Raw genomic sequence first — 19,547 nt, 5'->3', positions numbered from 1 at the left:
ATATCATTTGCTACGTTACATGAACCAGAGAGGTCTCTAGTTAGAATTTCTCTCACATATATATTGTTCGCATGAATTGGTTATATACATTCTGGAGCATTGGAGCAGCATTATTCAATTTTTCTTTATTTAATGAATTTCTTCATTGGATTTTTCTTGAATTTTCATGTATATATTTGTTCTTATGTGACACATCCGAGCTACGGACATAAACATGCGCTGACATAATTTTACTGCTACATGCAGGGTTTGGCTCTCCGATGCAGCTCTTTCAGGATGCACTTGAAACCCTCTGTGTCGTCCTAGGTACTCTTCTACTCCAGTTTCCTGTAGCCGAAGACCCCAGCTCCTCCTCTCCCATGTAGCCTTAACCGATGGTAGCCCCTGGTATTTCTGTGCAGCTACTGTTAGACACCTCTATTGCTCCTTGCATTCGATAACGGCTCCATGAAGCTTTGCATCCTCAAGATAAGGATCTGGTATATCTCAATCCACCGCGATGCCTCTCTCTTGTTGTGACAGCTATTGTACCATGAGATTGATGAATCATGAATGTGTGCTTTTGAACGGCATTTGAGTTAGCATATTCTCGGTGTACCTGTGTGTTGTCATGTTCAATCTGGTGTTACCGTGGCGGTTGGATCTGCTTTTTTATGGTTAATTAGGGTGATTCAATTGGACACTAGTTAATTAGTTGATCATGCATGTCAGCGATCTTTGTTTTATATTTGTCTCCTGACATGTTTGCATGACATGTAGGTTTGTATTCAACTATGATATATGATGTTAATTGTATTTTTGTCGAACAGTTCTATTACTAGCTTGGTGATGGCTCTTGTTGTTAGGCATGTCTTTCTGGGGGTAGATTTATGCATATCCACTGCTCCCTCCATTCCAATGAATAAAGCTTATATTTCTGAAAAGTCAAGCCAAGTAAAGTTTGACCAAACTTGTAGAAAAGTATATATCAACAAATGTGGTATTCTATAGGTATCACATGAAAATATATTTCATGATTTATCTAATAGTATTGATTTTGTATTTTTTGTGAAAACTTGGTCAAACTTTACTCGGTTTGACTTCTCAGAAATAATATAAGCCTTATTGATTGGAATGGAGGTAGTAGATGTTTACAAATGATTCCTTGTCACTTGCCACCTGTGACCTGTTTCTGGTAGGTACGTGTTAATTGTGGAATACTTTGTGGTGGTCCCCTCAAGTTGATCATCTTAAACTTGCTTTTTGCACTATTAACTTTGTATAGATACTTGAATGATATGATATTGTACCCGTCTTGGCATAATGTTTTGTTGATCTCCTTGAGTTGTGATGTGGAGGCATGTTGCAGTCTGAAATATAGCTTAGTACTAGTTTTTTTAATTATGTGAATGTGGTATTTTGTCACCATATGTTCTTTCTAGTTATGCTTGCATTTCTAATATCTGGCATGTTTGCTCTTCTTAGATTGGTGTCATGGTAATACACATGGTGATGACAAGGTCCCTTAGTCCTGCCACCCAAGGTGAGACCTATCCAGGTCTTCATTATTCATCTGCCATTTAAAGATGCTGACAGAATGGATAATAAAGGAGCATGCGAGTTGAACAATTTACACCTTGAATCAGGCAGGGATTTGAGCAGACTTGGATGCTCGTGACAACCATTCTCCAGGATCGAAATATTGTCAATGGGAAATCAAAGGTGTTCCTTTGAGAATCGAGATCGGTCCAAAAGATTTGTCAAATAAGCAGGTACAGAGGTGTCACTTGCCAGAATTCAGTTTATGGATTATTCTGCAAGTGATTGAAAGTACTTTGGCCATCTACTCTTGATCATCTAGAAAGTGTGCTTCGTAAATTAATACCATTTTAATTTTACGCTGAGACCATTTTGGTGTTGTGTGGATGCATTTAAACTTGCACCGAATGAATGATTGAGTGTAGTGGCTTATTTTGATCCTGCTAGTCATTGCAAATATACTGCGAGCTTGACCCTACCCTAATCTGGAACTTATGGTTTGAGAAACTAATTTGGCATGCTATGTCTATTTGGTTCTCTATTTGGTTGCCTGTTTTTAACTCAACTTTACCGCCTGGTGTGTATGCAGATAGGCTGGAACGAATATTTGCCTGTGGCAGCGATGTCCTTTTCTTGATCTGCATGGTTAAGGTGAAATTCTGGGCAACGTGATGTACCCTTGTCCCTAGATGTAAATAGTTCCTCATACTTTTTTGTACTTATTTTGACTGTACTTGGCTGGTGTGCACATCTTGGATTCTAGGACTATTTGGTTTTATCGTAGTTCTCCTTGATTCTAAGACTGTTTGGTTTTATTACTAGCTCTTGCATGATTTGGGTGTTGCTATCACCTTTAGGTATATATATTTATCCATGCATGTGTCGTGCCTAGTGTTAATACTGAGTGCAAATTCTATTGTGAGCTTTACTGGTTTGCTGCCCTGTTTTTGCATCATTCATTTTAGAGTAGAAAGCTAGCCTGCAAGCTCCTCTATGTATAGAAGCTCGATTAGAAGTATCATCTCGATGTTACAGTTAGAACTATACTTTTATATATTTTTGTTTCTTGCTTTGAATTATATTTTTGTTTCTTGTACTGATATTTGAGGTATTTTAACTTCAGCTTGTTTGTGTTATGCGATGCCACGGCTGTCTGTACTGACTTCCTGGCTTGGTCTGGCGGCCCACTTATTATTGAGCATTTAGTTCATGGGCCACATAACTGGTGCTTTGTGACTCTTTGTTTATTGGTTATGGTTTCAATATAAATGTATGCATGTTTAGTCAGCCATGCTCAAGGTGAGATCTAAACTCGAACATATGGTGTAGTTGCTAACATACCAATTCAATAGTTGCAAGGATTTTCACATTCCTTAATCCTTCTTGAGAAACTAAGTTGGGGTCTTAATACGTCGTAGGACAGATATAGGGTCTGATGTTATGTAAACTGCATTTTTTTTTCTTTGGTCGTGTAATGTTATCGTGATTCTGCCATGTAGTCATCAAGGCCTGCTCAGAGGTATAAAAGGAATCCAAGCATTTATTTCTTGATTGGTATCTAATCCATGAATCATCATAATTTAGTGTAAAATGGCGCATACATAATGTTGCCGGCGCCGGCCACGAACCCAAACTGTTGCTCCTCGATCATGCCGACCACCACATCATCCGCCACTACCTCCCCAAGCTTCTGCTGCCCGTGAGCTTACTCTCCTCCTCTTCATCGACTTCGAGTCCTTTCAAATTCAATATAGATCATTTTATCATGTTGAATAAATGTGCTAGTGGCGAAAATTATGCATAAATCTCTTGTGCCATGGCTTTAGGTTTGGTCCTGTAGAGCCTGACGATTACTTGAATTAGGCCACGAATTCTCAGGGAAAAAACTCTGGCCTGTGTCATTGTAGTTGCACCTGAAAAGCTGCATTTTTTCGCATTCATTTCTTTTTTCGAGAAAACGCAAAGGACCTTTGCGTCTCATTTCATTGAAAAGGTAGAATGTTTACAGTCCTTCTAGGAGGCAGCATACAAAGAACACACTCGGCTACTCAGTGTACATCCCAGGTTGCCGGCAGCGCTACCCTAAGTCCCATAGCACCTGCCTTAGCCCAGAGGGAAGCTTCTTCCTTGACTTTGGACATCAGGTCGCGCACAGACGGCCGTGCTCCCTCAAAAACACACTCGTTACGGTGCTTCCAAATCATCCATGGCAGGAGCAGCGCTGCTGATCCTAGCCCTTTGCGGAGGGGTTTGGGCGTCGTTTGCTTCGCTTCCACCAGCCAAGTGAAGATGGAATCATCAGTGTCCCGTGGCGTGCGGCACGACAAAGCCAGGGCCTCGAGCCAAACTTGCTTGGCAAAGGGGCAGTGGATGAGTAGGTGCTGCATAGTCTCGGGTTCCTGATCGCATAGTAGGCAGCGGGGGTGGTGTTGCAGGCCACGACGCGCCAGCCGGTCGGCAGTCCAGCACCGATTCTGGGACGCTAACCAGTTGAAAAACTTGACCCATGGTGGCGCCCAAGCTTTCCAAATGTGCTTCCACACCGGGCAGAGGGTGGAACCCTGGAACGTGGCGAGGTAAGCGGAGCTGGCAGAGTAGTTGCCGCTCGCCGTCCACTTCCAGACCAGTTGGTCTGGGGCGTCGTGGAGCTGTGTGCCGTCAATGGCTTGCCAGAGCATAAGGTACTGCCCAATCTCATGGAGCCCGAGCGTGCCATGGATGTCTCGTGCCCAGGCATGGTCCTGCAGACCGTCCGCCACCGTCCTCAGCTTCCTTCTCCGCTTGGGTATGCAAGCATGCAACAGCGGCGCGATCTCGCCGATGGACCGTCCATTGAGCCATCTGTCCTCCCAGAACAAGGCCTTGCGTCCGTCCCCGATCTGCATCGTGGTGGATGCGAAGAACGAGGCGCGCTCATCTGCGGTGAACCGTAGGTCCGGATCATGCCGGGCGCGGCGAGGATCGGTGCGGCCGAGCCATAGCCAACGCAAGCGCGAGGAGAGGCCCGTGCGCTCCAGGTCGCGCACGCCCAGGCCCCCAAGGGAGATCGGCCTCGCCACCCGCTGCCAATTCACGTGACAATGGCCACCCTTGGCATCGGCGCGCCCAGCCCAGAGGAAGCCACGCTGGATTTTGACGATCAGCTTGATGGTTTTTTTGTCGGGGGCTATCACCGGCGGTTGGTGGATCGGGATGGCACCTAGAACAGATTTGACCATAGCCAGGCGGCCAGCCTTGTCCATGAGCCCTACCTTCCAGGTGGGGAGCTTCGCCGCGACCCTGTCGACCACGGGCTGCAGTTGCGCAGCAGTGGGTTTCTTCATAGTTAGGGGTATGCCAAGGTAAGTGATTGGCAGCTCGACGATCGGGCAGCTCAGCTGCTGGACGGCTGCCTGGACATCCTCGGGAACGCAACGAATCAGAGTCGCGGTGCTCTTGGTGTAATTGACGCGGAGGTCGGAGGCGCGGCCGAACAGGTTCAGCGTTTCCTTGACAGCCACAACCTCCTCAGGTGTGGGGTGGCAAAAGAGGATCACGTCGTCATCATATAGCGAGATCGTGGGCATCTCTTTCCGCGGGTGTAGCTGCCCCAGGACGCGAAGCTCGACGGCGCGCTTGAATAACTTCCCCAAGGTATCAACTGCGAGGACGAAGAGCTGCGGTGAAAGGGGGTCGCCCTGCCTAAGCCCTCTTCTGTGCCAAATAGGCCGGGCCGGGCGCGCCATTGATGAGCACCCGCGTACTCGCGGAGGACGACGCAGGATGGCTAGCCACTCGAGGAAGCGATTGCCGAAGCCATACTGGCGTAGAGCCTCAAAGAGGAACGGCCAGGCGATGGAGTCGAACGCCCGTGCCGGGTCGAGTTTGAGGAGGATGCGCGGCGCGCCTAGCCGGTGTAGGAGCCTAGCCGATTGCTGGGACAAGGACGAAGTTGTCGTGGAGGCTTCGGCCGCCGATGAATGCATTCCGGACCGGGCCGACAATGCCATCAAGCTTCGGCCGCGAGACGCGGGGACAACACCTTGGCAAACGGCTTGGCCAAGAGGTGGATCGAGCTTATCGGCCCGAAGTCGCGCAAGGTGGACGCGCCGGCATGTTTTGGCAGCAGGGTGAGGAACGCTTGGTTCAACTTGGAGAAACCGCGGCCTCGTAGCTCGTATAGTTGTTGGAACATGTCGACGACATCGTGCTTAACCAGAGGCCAGCATGCGCGCAGGAATTAGGCAGTGAAGCCGTCCGGGCCTGGCGCCTTCCTTGCGGGCATGCGCGCGTCGCGCTGCCATATCTCCTCGGCCGAACGGTGCATCAAGGTCAAGCGGGTCCTCGTGGCGCGTGATGAGGTCGTCGAAGTTGAGCGTGCGGTCGCGCGGCTCCTCCGTGCCCGGCGGCCCCTCGTAATGGAGGAAGGCGGCTTCCGCGATCTCCGCGGGGTCCGTGAGCGTGCGTCCGTCGGCCGATAGGGTCGTGGATCGTGTTCTTTTGCTTGCGGTAGGAGCATTGTCGATGAAAGAACGAAGTGTTGGCGTCGCCGTCCTTGAGCGAGGCGACGCGAGCTCGCTGCCTAGCCATGGTCCGTTCGAGCGATGCAAGGCCCAGGTACTTCCGCTTGATGTCCTTGCGCAACCATTCCTCCTGGGCAGATAACACCCTCCCCTCTTGTGCCTTGTCAAAACTCAGCAAAAGCACGCGCGAGAGGGCAAGTTTGTGCCGCACGTTGCCCACGGAGAGCGCGCTCCAACTTGTCGGTCTTCGCGCCGTGGCTCGCATCTTTAGGAGCGAGGCGCGAGGAAGGGATCGGCTTGGTGAATGGATTGCCAGGCCGATGCCACCGTCTCCTGGAACCCGGGCATGCGAATCCAAAAATCCTCGAAGTGAAAACGCCGGTGCGCAGGAGGCAGGGGTGAACAGTCAAGCAGCAAGGGACTATGGTCCTAGACGACGGAGGCGATGCAGCGAAGATGACAGTGACAATGCTGCTCTTCCCAGTCCACCGTGCACAAGACGCGATCCAAGCGGACGAGGGTGGGCGGCGACTACGCGTTGGACCAAGTATAGCGGTGCCCGTTTACACCTCTTTGAGTGCGAGGTCGTTGATGACGCGTCGAAACCGCCCCATCATCCTCCGGTCTAAGTTACTGTTGTTCTTATCCTCGTCCTGATAGATCAGATTGAAGTCACCGCAGATCATCCACGGACCCTCGCAGTCCCTGCGGATGTCGCGTAGCTCTTGCAGGAAGGCGATTTTCTCGGCGTCCTCCTGCGGGCCGTACACCACCGTGATCCACCATGGGCCGGCGCTCGACTGGGTGCGGACCTTGGCGGTGATCGTGTTCGTGGTGAACTCTGGGTCGGTGACGGTCACCATCCGGCTCCTCCATGCAAGCAAGATGCCGCCGCGAGTATCGACCGCCGGTAGGTAAGTGAAATCGTCGAACTCCGAGGCAAGCGTTTCAAGGACAATGGACGAGTAGAGCAATTCCATCTTTGTTTCCTGGAGGCAGATAATCGAGGCGTCTGTGATGGCCAACAGCGAGCGGATGGCGATGCGGCGCGCACGTGCGTTGAGCCCACGTACATTCCAAATTACAATTTTGAGTCCGTAATCCATAGAAACAGGATCGATGAAGCACAAAACGGGCGCGTAGCCTAAACAACGACCGGCCGGCCATCCGGCGTCGCGCTGCCATTCGGGGTCAGTAGATGGGCGGGTAGTTGGCGGTCCACCAGAGCTGCGATCGCAGTGAGGACGACGAGTGGGATTGGTGCTGCGAAGACGTCGTCGTAGGCTTTCATGGCCTCCGCCGTGATGGCCTCGATCCGTGTCGATGATGCCGAGCGTGCGCAGGATCCGTATGTGGGCACGTCGCTCGGCGGTGGGCGGCGCATTGACCGTTTTTGCGGAGGAAGCCGAGCGTCCACGTCGTGGCGCAAAATTGGGTGGGTGGCGGCGCGTTCTTCTCCCGGGGTAGGCGGGGCGCGAGCCCGGCTCCTTGGTGGCGGCCGTTAGGAAGTCGCCGAGCGTCCACGTGGTAGGCGGCCGCGCGAGCCGCGGCCTTCTCTCGAGCGTGATCGGCGGCGAGGCGAAGCGGCCGGCCGGAGCAGGTGGTGTCGGCGTGGGGTCCGCAGCGGCGAGCGCGCGGCGGGGCTTGGCGTGTTTGGCACGGCGGCGGCGCGAGCCAAGTCCATGGTCGAGCGGGCCCGGTTTGCCTCATCCCGGGTCTCCTGGGCCTCCGAGGTCGTGTTGGAGGCCTCGTGGGCTTTGTGGGCCGGTCCGGCATCCATCTTGGGGGAAGCTTCCGGAGTCTTGGCTGGCGAGGTGGCGGGAGAAGGTGGTTTTGCATGGCTTCCGGTGTCACCGTCGTGCGGCGCTGACCGGTCGTAGCAAGCGTCCAAACTGCCTCCACTAGCGGCCAGAGGTGAAGCACTGCTTTGCCCCGACAGAGGATCAGTGTCGGGTGCCGAGCCGCTAGCCTCCAACGCTGAATCAGGGACTTCACTTTGCAAAAGCGACCCGGTCGGGGACGCGCGCTGATCTCCGGCCTCACGCTCCTTGGCCATGGCTTCGTTGGGGTCCCCACCGCATTCTCGGCCAGCACATAGCCGCGACGCGATTGGGTCGTTCGTGGTCCGTGTAGCGAGGCTGGCCCGGTGTCGCTTGTGCGGCTGCGGCAGGCTTTGGCCCTCCGGACTTTGGCGAGGTTGTGCACGGCGGCCAGCCTTGGCCCTTCTCTTTTGGCGTGGCGACGAGGATGGCCGGCCCCGTAGCTGTCCGGCCGGGGTCCACCGCCCTTTCCGGAGCCGGTGGCGCCGCCGCGTTGTGGCCGTCGGAGCCCCAACCAGGATCAACGTCGACGCCGTCGGCGCGGGATGTGCAGGGCGCGGTCCAGCCAAGGGAGTCCACGGCCATGCCATCAGCACGACCCTCCGGCGCGGCTCCGGTGCGCCGCCTCTTCCGACCTCTGCGCCGGGAACGTCCTTGAGCGCCATCTTGCCGGCCATTACCGGCGTTGCCACCCGCGCCGTCGCGGCCGCCGGCTTGGGAGGCGCGCGCCGTGTCACTTGTAGCCCCCTCGCCGGGGATGACCTCGATGGTGATGGGGTAGGTGAGGGTCCTTAGCGTTGGCGGCGCGGTCGGGATGTGCGATGGCGTAAGCTCGACGATCTCCGAGGATGGCGCGGCGGCGAATCGCGGATGGGTTGTCGGAGCGCGCCGTAGCACGGAACACGGCCATGTCGGCGCGGGACCCGGTGCTTGGGTGAAGCCGCTCGATCCGGCAGTCCGAGCCTAGGATGTGCTCGCCGTGGCTGCATGCCGGGCTCAGGCGGGGATGCCGCGGAGCTCGAGCTCGACGCGTTGATCCAACCTGCCTTGGCCGGCGTGGGCGAGCTTGCTCCACGGTCGCAGGAGGAAGGAGAAGTTGGCGGTGTTGACGAGGTGTTCTCCGGCAAGGTGGTCCATGGTTTGCTTGGCCGTGAAGAGGATGAGGAAGTCTTCCGGGTGGTGGAGGTGGACGGTGAAATCCCCCGGCGCCAGGTCAAACATGGCGTAGAGGGCCTGTTCCATATCGCCCGCTCGCACGCTAGGCCTGGTCCCGGTGATGGAGGCCACCATGGCGCGTCGCGAGGTGAGCTCGGCCTCCTCGATCTCGACGAAGCGCGAGAGAAGGACACGCACCGGCGCATGGGCTGGGTTGTGGAGGCGTCGGGGCCGGCCGTGCGGCCGTGGCCGTGGGGGCGGGCGGGGGCACCGGAGCGAGGTCGGGGCGCGGGTGCGAGCGCCGGCGACAAGCGCGGGCGCGACAGGTTGCCGCCGCGCGGTGGCCGCGCGCGGTCGTCGTTGAGGGGGCGGAGCCTTTGCTCGCGCAGGCAGGTTTCCCGGTCGCCGGAGGAGTGGCCTAAGATGAGGCAGGTGCGGCATTTGACCCTGTTGGTGCAGTCACGCACGCGGTGGCCGGGGTCGAGGCAGCGGAAGCAAAGCTCGTCACTTCCCGGGGGGTCGTTGCGGCGGCGGGGGCTCGGCGTGTGGCGTGGCGAGGCGGCCGACGGTTCCGACGGCGGGGGCGTTGAAAGCCGTCCGCGTCGACTTGGGCGGCGCCCCTGTGTCCGTGGATCTCCGAGCGCGGGCCGATGCGGGCGGAGGCCGGCACCCTTTCCCTCGCCGGCGACCTGCTCGCGAGGCACGGCCCTCGACCGGCGGCGCGGGGGCGGGTGCGGCGGCGGGGAGGGGGGGGTGGCCGCGACATCGCGGTAGGAGCGCTCACTCGAGGATTCGCCGGCGGACTCGAGCCGGCGGAGGCCGTCGCCGGCGGCGGACGCGCCGGAGTTGGAGCCGGACGCCATGGGCGGAGGGGAGGGGCTTATCCGAGGGCTGCCGGCGATGGACTCGACGACGGCGAGGCTGGTGGAGGTTAGGCTGGGTTAGGGCGCGGGGAGAGGACCTACCGTCGGGGCTCGTCGGCGGCGGGGCTACGAGGTTGGGGGTGGGAGAGCTCGAGGCTGCGTCTAGAATCGTGCGGAGCCATCCTCGAAACCGTAGTTCTTTTCCAACCGTCTTCGCATTCATTTCTCACTAGTACATAGCTTCAAGTGTGAAGTGAAGTTGATTCCCAAGGGATTGGAGTACGTCCCGGACTCCTGGTTGCATGCACTTTTTTCCCTATTCCTGAAATATGGAAGCAGAAAGTCTGTTTAATTTAACTTAACTAAAAACTTGGCCTGCATAGGCATTAGATTCTTTTGATTTTATTTCTCATGATGCACAAACACTGATGAAACTTGTGTCTTGTCTGGAGCTATTACTAGTCAAATCCGTTTTCAGTTTTCACTAAGGTTTGATAACTAATTTGTTGCAGCTACCCTTGGACATGGCTTCTTGCTCTTCCTACGGTAACATGGTTTTTTTTGTCCTGGCTTTGACATTGGTGGCGGATGTGGGCCGCTGCTGGTGTCGCCGGAGAGGATGCCACCGTCCTTGTGTCCTGCTGCTCGACGACAACTACGGTGACGAGGTAATCCACTGTCTCTCTCTAACCCTTCCTGTTTGCTATGTGTGGTTGCTACGGATGGCGATCCGGGTTTTGTTCCTTGCAAAATGCAAGGAATAGGCTTGAAAGTAGTAAGAGTTCTTTAAGAAATTCTTGCTGGGAAAGTTTTGTGAAATGGTAGGCAAGTGTGAATGTATGTACATTTTTGCACAACATAATAAAGTATAGGTCCAGATTAGATACAAAATTGCAATTCCTATCCGGTAGTAGATCTTAGCTGGACACTCTATTTGGACTCAACCTTGTCCAATTTGCTATCTAGCTGATATGTGGATGATTTTTTTCATCGGTTTACAGCAACCTACTGCAGCAATACTGTCCTCGATCAAACATGTAAGTCCAAGTTAGTAATCTAATAAGACAACCTAGCATGAAGACAATACCGCAAAGTGAATTGAGCAGGAGACAAGAAGCACCGAACAGCAGCATCAAAATTTTCACCATTTCTCATTGTTTTTCTCCTAGTTGAATATAGATTAGCTATTTAGCTTAGCTGTAGAGTAACATAACTAAAATACTTCTTTTTATCATTCTTACTTAAATAAAATGTTTCTATAGTTAGAAACAAAGTTTTTGTACTCATGTCGTTCTGGATCTTCAGCAATATATTTAGTCTCGGCCTTATCCACATTTGACATTGATCTTATTTCATCGGTTTATAACAACCTGCTATTTGCGGCATACTATCTCAAATCCAAAATGTAAGTCCTTTTAGAAGTTGCATAAGCTCAACGTTTCTAGGTTTGACAATTTATACAGAAAAGAATAGACATGTATGCCGGCTAAGACAACCTAGCATGAATACTAGTACAAGGTAAGGTAGATTGAGGAGGTGAGAAGACACACCGAGAAATCTATGTTGAGCTGTAAGATGTAGGCACTCTCCTCTGTCCATAGATCCAGGCTTCTTAGGTACCATGCCTCGCCAATTCCGACATTACGCTGCTCACACGAGCACCACCACCAGAGATATTGTACCATCGGCTCCGAGAACAGCACATTGAAGTCCCCGCCCATGGTGGCCCGCAACCTGAACTGCTCAAGCACAGGGGCTACGATGTCAAGGTTACCCAGTACACCGCTGTTGTCCAAGACAAGCTCCTCGATCGACGACGAGTGGATTTTGACCGTGTCGAGGCCCCAACACCCGCATACCTCTAGCACGCCCGGCGACAGACACTCTCTCCAGCGCAGGGAACTCGATGTTGTCGCCCGCCGGTAAAGTCAGGTAGAGGTTGACCACACGTAGCTTGATCGAGGCGGCGCGTTCGAAGGAGGGAATCTGGATAGGAAAGTCGCGATCTTTACAGTGCCCCAAGACATCTATGATGAGATCCGCCGGGGCGAGCCCCGCGGCGGCATTGAGCAGGGCGGAGACGCGAGCAGGGTCCAGAATCCTGTGTCTCTCGGGGATCTCTATTTCGAGGCGGGACAGGGCGGGGCAAGCGACCTGTTGGAGGGCGGCGTCGACTGCGTCCAAGGGCATGTCACAAAAGGAGAGCTCGAAGAGGTGCCTCCAGAGACCGTGCCACCTGCGGGAGAGAGAGCTTGTGTGGGCGGCGGCGCGGGCGCAGCGGAGGTGAATGAGGATTTGGAGTAGCATTTTGTTCGGAAGGGCGCTGATCCGGTCGTCTCCGCCGCCGTCCGGGCGGCCGGCGCGGCTGGGAACGACGGCGAGATCCTATCAGCGACTGCGACCTGAGATGACGACCTTACCGCAGCTCCATCCCTGATACAAATCGGAAGGATGCGGCGAACTGCGGGACAGAGACGGCGGTCGGAACAAAGGAACCGGCGGCGGCAGCGGGCTAGATGAGTAACAGAAGTGTGCGTGTGTGTGTGTGTGTGTCGGGTGGAGTGTTGTGTTACCTGTCGGTGGTAGGGGCACGAGCGAGTACGGGAGCAGAAACCGTCGGGCTCCCAGCACCCTCGGTGGAGGAGGTCCCCGTCCGCTTGGCGGGTGGCGCAGACGGCGCATCCAGAGCCTTGCCATCCTCTTTCTATTGCTAGAAAATGGTGGTTCTCCTTTCCCTGGCATACAACTCTCATAGGTTGGGACTGATGTTCTATTGGCTATCACTCCAACTAAATCACCGAAGCCAGGTTCTTGTTCCTCATTCTGTATTTCATCTTCTCTTCGAGCTTCAGTACCAGTATCCATGTAGTCAACTAAATAACAACATGGGCTACGTCCCTTCCATTCTGTCTCCTCGGGCATCAAAGGATCCCGCTGATCTGAGCATCACATAAGAATAATAAAGTTAGCACGATCCACTTGCTTGCATGCTGTAATACAACCTTGGAAAACCAAGAGCGAGTAATACCTTCGGCTTCCCCCTCAATGGTATCTTTCTTATTTTTTACTTTCTGTATCAAAAATTTCGATGTTAGCACCAAGACCACAAGCGGACACGGAGGAGAATTCAGTTGGTGATAAGCAAGACACTTTAGAAAACAATTACGAGCACATGAATCGAATGTATGAATTATTACCTTCTCCGACATGCTGCGATGTTCATCCCAATAACAATTATCTACATAGAAGAAGGTGTTAGGTAGGTGGACAAAAGACAGAGGGCTGCTTGCAGGTATACATGCACATACGCTTGTTCCAACTAAATTTAATGCTATCCTTAGTGATTTTTTGTATTTTTGCTTTAGGTTGTGTCGTTGTCTTCTCTCTTTTATCTAGAATATCTTCAATATCCTTATCCGTTACTGTGCTGTCCTCGGAACTGAAAACCTTTCCAGCACCCAACAATGTCATTTTTGGAAGGTCATCCTTATTGACAGCTGAACAGAAGAGGAAGTTGTAATAAAGAATTATAAATAGACTTCATTTTAAAATACTGAAATTGGTGATCACGAGAATCCCAACCTTGTGAACCTCCACCACCACCTCCTGCTGATCCAAGATATTGGATTCTGAATCCGAATCGGAACCAGAATGTTGTAAACAATCCTTGAAGGCGGAATACGAATCCGATTTTTTATAAGGGCAACCCAAAATTTGAGACCACATATCAAAGGTCTCTGAAGACATAGACGTAAAGACCTTAGGTACCACAAAGTGTAGGAGAGCCAAAGCTCATGCAAATCATTCTGCCACGTAGCTGGTAAACATTAATAATATTAAACCAAAAACAAATATGAAACAACACACAATAGTTACTAGCCAGTGGTACTTCAATCCATGTTCAGGACTAGCTACATTTGAAAACAAAACTGTCAATGGAAGCTACTTGGATTGATGTGTCTGTGATTAGGAGATGAGAGTCACTTTTGTAAGTTCTCATGAGTTCTGATAAATCAGAATGTTCATTCTTTAAATTTTCAGCTTTATCGATAATAATGTAGCCCCAGTGGATACCCTTTAACTTTCTCTTTTCTATATTTGCCGTCTCATAACTAGTCACGCACACATCAAATTCCTGCGCCTGCGGTGAGTCCCATATAGCTTTCTAACATAGAAAAAGAAAGAGAAGGTCACTAATAGTATAAGTTGAATCAATGAATAAAGAATAGACTTTTGAGACAACTAACCTGCTCTTTTTTATCCCCAGGAACTTCACAACACGTAAGCTAGAGCAAATACTGTTGAATGCCTTCATCCAGTTGTCAATAGTTCACTTCGGAATAACAAGTATGTGATGATTAGTTTTTTCTTCTTCTTTTTTAGGATCAGTTGTGCCTCTACTTTTTCTTTTCTTTTGTTGGTTTAGTCTCAAGCATGGGGTATCTCAAGCATTGCAGGGGTATCTCAAGCATGAGACTAAACCCACAAAAGAAAAAGAAAAAGAGTAGAGACACAACTGATCCTAAAAAAGAAGAAGAAAAAACTGATCGTCACATGCTTGTTGTTCCGAAGTAGACTATTGACAACTGGATGAAGGCATTCAACATTATTTTCTCTAACTTACTTTTTGTGAAGTTTCCTGGGGGATAAAAAAAGAGCGGGTTAGTTCTCTCAAAAGTCTGTTCTTTATTCATTGATTCAACTTATACTATTAGTGACCTTCTCTTTCTTTTTCTATGTTAGAAAGCTATATGGGACTCATCACAGGCGCAGGAATTTGATGTGTGCGTGACTAGTTTTGAGATGACAAATACAGAAAAGAGAAAGTTAAAGGGTATCCACTAGGGCTACATTATTATTGATGAAGATGAAAATTTAAATAATGAACATTCTGATTTATCGGAACTCGTGAGAACTTATAAAAGTGGCTCTCGTCTCCTAATCACAGGCACACCAATCCAGGTAGCTTCTATTGACAGTTCTATTTTTCAAATGTAGCTAGTCGTGAACATGTATTTAAATCCTGAACATGGATTTAAGTACCACATCAGTCCCAACCTATGAGAGTTGTATGCCAGGGAAAGGAGAACCACCATTTTCTAGCAATAGAAAGAGGAAGGCAAGGTTCTGAATGCGCCGTCTGCGCCACCCGCCAAGCGGACGGGGACCTCCTCCACCGAGGGTGCTTCGGGAGCCCGACGGTTTCTGCTCCTGTACTCGCTCGTGCCCCTGCCACCGACAGGTAACAACAAGGATGGAATTTTTGGAGTGGTGGGGGTGGCGGTTGGGCTGAAATGGCAAAACCCAAAGAAAGTGTTTAGAGGAGAAGGTCCAAAACCGAAAATGCTAGACCTACGGAGACTTACGGAATAGCTACGCGGTGACGCGGATGGAATTGTACGTGGCTGCTGCACGGAAGGAAAAAAAAAGCACCGCTAATTATGCAACAAACATGACGTGCCGCTAATTATGCAACCAACAGGACGTGCCTAATACGTTTTGCCCTTGTTCAGATCGATCACGGCGACCTTCCTCCATCGCGCCGCCGTGCAGGGCCGCCGCCACCGTCCCGCTTCCTCCATCGCGCCGTGGTGAATGGCCGGGCTTCACGCAGGTACCTCACCATCGTCCTCAACCCGTAGATAGACCTCGCCATTTTGACCGTTGGCGGCCGCCGGACATTCTGCTAATTATGCAACAAACTGCACTGTAGGTTCAGATTGACCACGCCAAGCTGTTGATCGATCATTCTATGGCAGAGGAACAGGTTAAAGTAAATTGATCAAACCCAGTTCAGCTTGCCTGATCCTTATCCATCTGCGTTTGCAGGTACTCAATCTTCGTACTCTGCTATGTCAAAAAAAAATGTCTCTCGTCAAGCTTTTTAAAATTTGATCACTAGCTAATCAGCACCTGTTTTAGGGGATAACACTGGTCACGGTGCACGCAAGTAGTAGTCCATTACCTCGAGCGGCAGTAGTATTAGTGTTCAGTTGGTTTGACTAATATGTTCTTTGTTTAATTAACTTCTTATATATATTCTTATAATATTATCATGATGTACAGAAATGGGAGATGGGAGAAGAAGAAATCTGCGCAAAAGGAGAAGAAGAAAGCTGAACAAGAGACATTTCTAACAAATACTTTGATTCTTCGAAAAGCTCTACACTTTAAGTCCACTAATTTAGTATTTATTTCAGGTTCACTCCATGAAAATGAAAAATAAAAGATCAAATGCAAAAAAGAAAATCATCCGAGAGTGACAGCCTACAACAAGAGGAGACGAAATATGAGGTAGCTATTTCTTTAGTTACAGCACAATTCAAGTATCTTTGTTTGTCATCTCTTTATTTTCACTACATACCTGAGCACATATGTCTTTTACCACTTTATCTGGACCAGGAATCTTTTTTCTTGGACATTAGTTTTTCTTTTTTGAAACGCGGGCAAAAGCTTTGCCCTTTCTATTAATTAAGGAGAAGTTTTACAAGAAAAAAAAGGTGTTGGACTATCGATACTTTGGCTCATGCGTTGGAAAAGGCAACGGGACATGGGCTTCTCAATAAGATCCGAGGGCGGGGTACCATCCTCCGCACATCTCTTTATGCGGATGATGCGGCGGTTTTGTAGCCCCTATTAAAGAAGACATTCAAAACCTCGCCCACATCCTCAATGACTTCGGAAAGGTTACCAGGCTATGCACAAACTTCCTCAAGAGCTCCGTAGTGCCCATAAGGTGTGCCAACATTGACCTCGATGACAGCCACAATACCATATGGAGCAATTCATGTATATATTTTTGTCTCTTTATTTATTTCTATAGCAAGTACCTTCTAAACTTGCTTGGTGTAGGAACCGTTTGACTTTAGTGTTAGCAACATAAATCCAGCAATGACAGCTGCATCACCATATGGAGGTTCATCGTCTGTCGTTATGCCTCCAATTCTAGGAAAATATACAAGCATGTTGTATCAAGTTCAGCAAAGCTCCGCTCCTGTGTCCAGTTCTCTGCAATTACGCTTTGATGGAACTGGAGAAGTCCAACAATACGATGGATCAAAGTTAGAGATGAATTGTGTAATTTAAGGATGTTGGATGCAGACCTTTGTTATAATCTTTTATGCACTTGGAAATTTTAATGTAATAGCTAATAGGCACAGGGTAGTAGAAAGTAAATGAATTTATGTTTCGGAATCTGGATTCTCCACAGTGTATTTGAACTGATTATTGAATTATATGCGATTGCAATTTTCAGTATTGGAATAGAAAGATATCATAATGAATTTATCATCAAAAGAGTTTATTATTTATTATCTTATCATACAACATATCACATTGTATAGCATACAAGCTACCAGCAACAGTAGTTCACAGAATCTCAGGCCTGTACCATCCAATGCTGTACACGTCACATTCTTTTCCCTTGGACATGCCAACAGAAAGAGTAATGTACAACTGAACTCGTTTGAGTTCAGAAGAGCAATTGTCTGGCATGCGTTTGAGTCCAGAATGTTATCAGCTAGAAAACTGTCGAAACAACATCCAAATGTACCCCAGAACCACAAACAAGAACCAGGTAGTGGAGCTAATTGGTAGTCAGACCATGAGCTAGCAGCAGTACAAAATGGCACAACGACAGAAACCAAAGTGCCGGTACATCTGAACAATCTGTATTCATGTAAATATAAACGTGAAGCTTATACAAAGTACTAGTATGGTACAAAGATAACACATGGAAGTGCACAACTAAGCTGTGTCACACAACTTTTACCCTGAGAAGAAATCATACAACCCAGCCCTGTTTCTACATTCATTAACTCTACTACAGGCTGCAATACAATCCATTATCCCCAGGACTATCCACTAGATAAAATTGTATGCTCCTGCAGAAAAGAATCCAGTAGCAATCTGGCAGCAATCGTCTCGACTTGATCTCAGTGCAGATCACATTAGCCTCATCCATCCGACCGTGGCATACCCACGAAATGAAATTGTAAGAGACCAGCATTAAGAGAGACAAAATTCTTTAGCAAGATGCCAAACTTGCATTGGTACTTATGAAACTTGTAGTTTTAACGACCAACTCTGACGAGATGGGTCTGCAAGAGAGGGGAATCACCGTCCAGCTGCAGAACAGGGGGAGCTGCGCCGCCGCCACCACCGCCGAGGGCTAGGTCGCCGCGCTGCCGATGACGACGGAGAGGTCACGGCGCCACCGCCGAAGAGCGCTAGGTCGCCGTGCCGCCAAGGATGAGGGCTAGGTCGCCGCGCCGCCGCCGACCAGGTCTAGGCCGCCTCACCGCCCATGAAGTAGTGGAGCTCTACTGGGAAGATGGGGGATATTTTTCGTAACTGATTTTCTTTCGCCTGTGAGCGAGAAGTTACCCACGCTGGCTCCACCGTCCCTTCGTCACGTCAGCGCGTAGCGTTCCATAGCCAATTTCATCTGTAGGTGTAGCATTACCGGTCCGAAACAAGGATGGAATTTTTAATCAATCTCATTATGTCTTCCGTTAAAATAAGAATAAACTGGTTACGCCTAACATTGCTAAAGTCAAGCATTTTCTTCAACAATAATAATACAATACATATACATATCATTGCCTACATATTTCTAGTAGGACCAAAAGATGATCGGGATAAGTATCTCATGTCACCCTATTTTTAAACATAATTTGTTGTGCATACATGAACTTGCCTAGGTTCGAGTCGCGGTCTCCTCACATTGGACTTCGTGAGGGTAAGGCTTGCCACTAATACCTTCTCCAGACTCCGTACAGTGCGGGAGCTCTCAGCACTGGGTACGTCCTTACCATGAACTTGCCTAAACGTGTGCAATTTAGTGCACGAACAAGAGGAAACCAAACGGTCGTGTCAAATCCACGCATTTGAGAAAAAGCACAGGCGGTTGAGCCATAGAGATTATGTGTTCATGACCCATAACTTTTCACACTAAAACGAAACAATCACCGTCCGTTCAGCTTCGATGTGCTTGACGCCACTGGGAATTGATAGAAGTGAAGGTAGACAATGACGTAAGCGAATTGGACGTCAGCGATCTTGACAACTCCTGGACACGCTGTTTGATGAGCAGGGCTGAAACTGAAGTACTTCAACCGAGAAGCTGGAGAGGAAGCCCTTTCAGTACTCATCTACTGGCTACTTCCTCCAGTCTAGGAACTCGTAAACAGGTCCAATGAACTAGCGCCTGCCCTCCCATTCCATTCTTCTTTTATACTTGAACTGGCCTACTTAACAGTTGAGCTCCCATTGCACCTGCTACTGCTGCCAACCAGGTTCATGCTATTTTAATGGAAAAAATCCAAGACAACAGAGAAGTTTGCAGTACTGACGTAAATCTTCCGCAAAACATGAAGACGACAAATGAAGATAGGGCAGTAGCTCAAGTTTATTAGGGGCTATCATATAAAGTTACAACTAGAATCATAAGATAGACATGGTTCAATAACCTGCTTAATACCATCCAGAGCTGCGATAAACATAGCATTTCACAGATGGATTCGCCTCGAAGATGCTGCACATTTCCTTATATCCCCCATCACTTGGGAAAAGCTTACAGGATAACTCTGACGACCATTGTTTTCATCAAAGTTGCGGATCTGAACAGAAGTTTCAAGAAATCAACTTCGTGGCCCAGTCCCAAAAACCCATCTATATCTATTTCTTCA

At 49.9% G+C, this 19,547-nt stretch overlaps 1 long non-coding RNA gene across 1 annotated transcript; it reads left to right on the top strand.

The window, feature by feature from the left end:
- Positions 1-86: 86 nt before the first annotated feature.
- On the top strand, positions 87-17,073 carry LOC124655494. The gene is made up of 9 exons (XR_006988711.1): positions 87-306; positions 402-479; positions 1,465-1,522; positions 1,626-1,751; positions 2,108-2,169; positions 3,103-3,217; positions 10,371-10,526; positions 15,925-16,647; positions 16,748-17,073. It is a non-coding gene; the product is annotated as an uncharacterized LOC124655494 (long non-coding RNA).
- Positions 17,074-19,547: the final 2,474 nt, after the last annotated feature.

This window comes from Lolium rigidum, chromosome 5 (genome assembly GCF_022539505.1).
Source record: "Lolium rigidum isolate FL_2022 chromosome 5, APGP_CSIRO_Lrig_0.1, whole genome shotgun sequence".
NCBI classification, from domain to species: Eukaryota; Viridiplantae; Streptophyta; class Magnoliopsida; order Poales; family Poaceae; genus Lolium; species Lolium rigidum.
The sequence above is the reverse complement of the archived record's forward strand: the minus strand, read 5'-3'. Positions and strand labels throughout refer to the sequence as shown.